This window comes from Athene cunicularia (genome assembly GCF_003259725.1).
Source record: "Athene cunicularia isolate RWA chromosome 1 unlocalized genomic scaffold, athCun1 chr1_part2, whole genome shotgun sequence".
Classification (NCBI taxonomy): Eukaryota; Metazoa; Chordata; class Aves; order Strigiformes; family Strigidae; genus Athene; species Athene cunicularia.
Window position 1 is genome coordinate 1,639,911 of NW_020799092.1, and position 4,619 is coordinate 1,644,529.

Genomic DNA, 4,619 nt, shown 5'->3' on the forward strand with positions numbered 1-4,619 from the left:
GGTTTATCATCAAATCTCAGTGAGCGGCAGAAGTTGAGGTATGTCGAGAACTCAGCTGGAGGGAGCAGAGAACAGTTGGCAATTGTACAACATCCAACCCCCCTGGTCCCACTGCAGCCTTTCAGCAGCAGCATGCTGGACCAGGACAGCACAAACACAAGAGCTGTGTAACCAAAACGGAGCCTGCTGATTGCAGTGCTTTGGCCACCGAGAAGGTCCTGTCTCGGAAATGCTCAGGCATCTCTCTTCTGGCTGCTTCTCCAAGCAAGAGGTATCAAGTCACAGAGCCTTCTGAAGGAGACTAAGAATGCAGGTGTAAAGAACTGGTGGATGTGAGTTTTGGAAGGCTCAGCTCAGACCAGAGGTCCTCCTAGCTCAGCAGCCTGTCTTAAGCAGTGGCCAGAAGTAGACAGCTACAGAGGAAAAAGTCTGGGGCAAGCATGTCTGACACTACCATTGACATCAGCTCAGCTTCCACCTCCTTCAACTCGGGAAACTTCCTGATCTGGATGTGGTTTCTAATTATTTAGTAAACCCTCAGTAGAGCTCTCTTGCACAGAGCTGCCCAATCTCTTCTTGAACTCCTTTAAGCTTTAACTATCCACAATATCTTCTGGGAATGAGTTCCACAGCTCTACTACCGGCTGTGCAAAGAACCACACTGTTTTGTTTTGGTGGACTGATCCATATTGTGATAGGTCAACATCCAGTCCCTTTTTTGGAAAGAGACAGGAAAAAGAGAGAAAGGGAGAGGAAGAGGAGTAGAAGGGATGTTCCCCAACCTTCCAATCACTCCTTCAAGAGCAGGATCAAGCACACTTGGGCCTTGCGCTGCGTCCTTTTCCCATATTCCCAGCCCCCCTCCACACAAATCAGTCAAGCCCTCTGCTCCCAAGGGAGAAACACAAAGACACTACAAAGAGACTGCTGCAACTAGCAGAGGGAAAAGAGACAAGAAAAAGAATGTGTTGTAAACATTTGTGTCCGGCATGACAGAAGAAGTTTGCATTTCATTTTCCCAATCCTCAAGAACAAAGTTAAATCAGAACATTCCACCACCACTTGCATTCATCCTTCCCCACCTCCAAGTGCCAAGACAGATGGCAACAGTTTTAAAGTTGCCACAGGGTATACAGTTACTCGAAGAAGAATCAGAAGTCAAACTCTACGCAGAATCAAAAGGCACTGAACGTGCGTAGTCGCACATGAAGGGAGCTTTTTTATACTGAGGCATACTATTCCACACAGAATATAACATACAGTATCTATCTGATCAGATCCATACTTAAATTTTGCAACTAAATGTGCAGGAAGAAGCCAGACATCACAAGCCCAGGCAACTGTGCAGCAATGCATTATGAGGGAGATGGCACATCTGACTTCCCTAGCAGTCATTCTCTGATGCAAATATGTAGAAGTGATGAGCACTGCAAAAGTAAAAACAGTGATTCTCAACAAAGCACCCAAAGCCACTCCGTAGGAAGCCATTCTGTTATTGCTAAAATAACATCTGATCTGCTTATTTTTATTTGTGGGTTGTTGTCTTTTTTTTTTTTTTTTTTTTAAAACTCTGGACATAAGACACATACATCCTCTTCTTAATCCCCAAGAATCACTGACTCTTAATTTCATTACTCCTGTTCAACATTGCCCCCTCCACACTTCTCTCCTGCCCCATTACACCATCAAGAAAAATAAAAATCCTACAGATGCAAACTTCTACAAGCAGAATTAGGAGCTTTGCATTCCTGGACTCCTGGGAGAGGAGAGTTCCTCCCCACACAAAAATGCCAAGCCCTAAACAGATCAGCATTACAGCTTTGCTAGTTAGAGAATGAGTCCAGACACAGTACTTCCCTTACAGAAAAGTTACCTCTGGAAGCTCACAGGCAGAGAGAGCAATGCCTGGGGTAAGAAACCATTCTCACCCTTGCTGGCTAAAGCACAGCAAGTAGCATCAGAGGGGGAAACCCTGCCCAGAACCCTCTTCTGAAGGCTACTTACACCACAGGAGCAGCTAGAAGCTGCTCACCTTTTCCTGATTCATCACCAAAGATGACTACAGACAGGTTTGCTGAGAAGTTGCCAATACTGTTAGAAGCTGACAGATGCCAACAGATACTGAAACACAGTCCAGGTGATACTGAAATCCCCCCTCTATATCCCACAAGGCAGCAACAGCAACCCATTTTTATACCAAAAGGGGTACACCAAGTGTCTAACAGAGAGGGTAAGTGCCTAAAAAAAGACAAAACTTCAACACAATTTTTCCAGACACCGTAACATTAAATTACCCAGTTGGATGAAGTTGCCTAAATGGGAATTTATATGAATAACTTCTAGCTTAACACTCTGCTGCAAAATCAGAGCCATCACAAAGCCATTGGGACAGGTGAAAGAAAGTCTGAAAGGCAGGAGAGTTTGGAGTAAAAAGGTCACTCTCAGCTCCCAGGGGACAATTAACTGCAAATAACTCCATTCGCCACTAACCAGCCTTTCCTAGCAAAGATGGCAAAGAGGAGAGAAGATGTGGTGAATCATGAAGAGAAATTCACACTCTTCCAATCTGCCTCTTCAGGTGACTGGCTTGTCCAAGTTCATTTTAAGTAACCTGGACAGAGGCACAGCTTCCTACATTACTGCTACCTGGGCTGTAGCTGTGCTGGAGATGACCAGGCAACTGCAGGCTCCCAAGCAATCAGCTCAGCAGTCTCCAATAGCATCCATGTCATGTTACAGCATCCGTGTCATGTTTTGCAGCCTGGGGAGAGAAGAGTGGGCCAGCAAGGTCAGCTTTTAAGGTATTATTTCATCTCACTTCCTTCTCCAAGTCTCACTGCTGCACTAGATAACACGTTTAGTATTATTCTTCGCTGAACCAGAAAGACCTTTTTTTACTTTTTTGCCAGAGAGTTAATCACAGGCCAGAGGTACAACATACCCAGGCAGAGAGGAATGCTTTTGGGTTAGACACAAAAAAAATGAGGCCTTGACACCATCTCTCTATGCTCTCGATCACTCTCCATTATACAACATCCTCAAATAGCTGATCCTTTGAGTATTGTCAAACTCGCAGGCACTGTGACTGTTAAGATAGTAATAGCAGTAGTCCCATCCTTTCAATGCAGAGACTGACTTGAGGGTGGGGAGACAAATATCCAGGTAGTCCATGGGTTAAAAGACATTCAGTGCTGCGAGTATGTAAGTTATTTCTCCAGGTTTCCTGTCAATTATGCCCCTCAGGAGCTATAAAGATCTGGTCACACCCAGACACAGCACAGTTCCTGGGCAGCCTGCCTATACACTGCATTTTCCCAGACAAAGCTTGCTCTGTTGCCTTCCCAGACACGTTACTTATACTATCACAAACAAAAACCTCACAGAGGTTGAGCTGATTTTTAAAAACTAGAGAGAACCTGGCTATAAGCAAGTACTCTGGTCCTCTGCATCTCCCTAGAGGAAGACTCTGAAGGAAGACTGGAAGGTGGCTGCAGCTCACTGCTTCAGCTGACAGAATTTAATCTCCAAAACCTTCCTGGGGAATTGCTGCTCTAAAAACATACCCAGTTGCTCTCTCCCAAAGTAGTCCATAAGAGGGGGAGAAAAAAAGAAAATAAAAATTAAAAAAAAAAAAAAAACACAAAAAAACTTTTCAAAAGGGTGTTTCCAGTCCAGCACTATCATATTTTACAGTTATTTTAGCTAAGTGTTTTAATCCATTTCATCAGTGTCAAATCACTTTCAGAGTCCCAAGTGTTCTGGTAGGGTGTTAATGTCTTGGCAGGAAACTGCTCTTCCACCACAAGAAAGCAAACTCCAAGGAGTTTGAGAAGAAGCGAGAACAGCACACAACACACACACTGCTTCAAGGGAACAGATGGGCAAATCAGCACACAAAACCCAAACAGGACACTAATCTCCACAACACCTCAGTTTTCAAGGGCCTCCATGAGCGCAATCAACCACAAGCTCTAAAACAGAGAAAAGCTTCTGTCCCCAGTCCTGGCTATTCAGTAACACGCAGTAGCTTTGTTAGGTGGATAGCTAGCAGCAGTCATGTACTAGAAAAGCTCTACTGTACAAATGTTAAGTGCAATTTCTCTCTGAGGCTGCACTATTCTCTTGATTCTGTATATTCACCACTTCTTTATAACCTTGGTTTCCTCGATTTTAGATTGAAAACCTTGTCAAAGTCACAGGAGCTGCCCTTCAGAATCAACAAGTCTGATTTGCAACTTTGTTGTTTAGCTCAACCTTCAATGCTTTGAACAATGAAACACTGGGGTCCTGAAGCAGCTGGGACCAAATAACAAGCATCTTCCGAGGAATTCACTAGTCCCACTAGCCACTGCTGCAAGAGCTCAAAGATATCCTTTGAGCTGCTGGAAAATGAAATGGGCACTTCTGCTAGAAGGAACAGGCAAGAGCTCTTCTCCATTGCTGCAAACACAAGCCAATTAAACAGAGACCCAAAACAGGAGGGGAGGAGGCATGAAGGGTAAACTCCATCACGTGGAAATTAAAAGGTTGTTGTCTTAAGTCAAAACATGATTATTAGACGTTTTAGTTAACTCAGCAGTAGAACTGGATACAGAAAGGTACTGACATTTGGGGCTGTC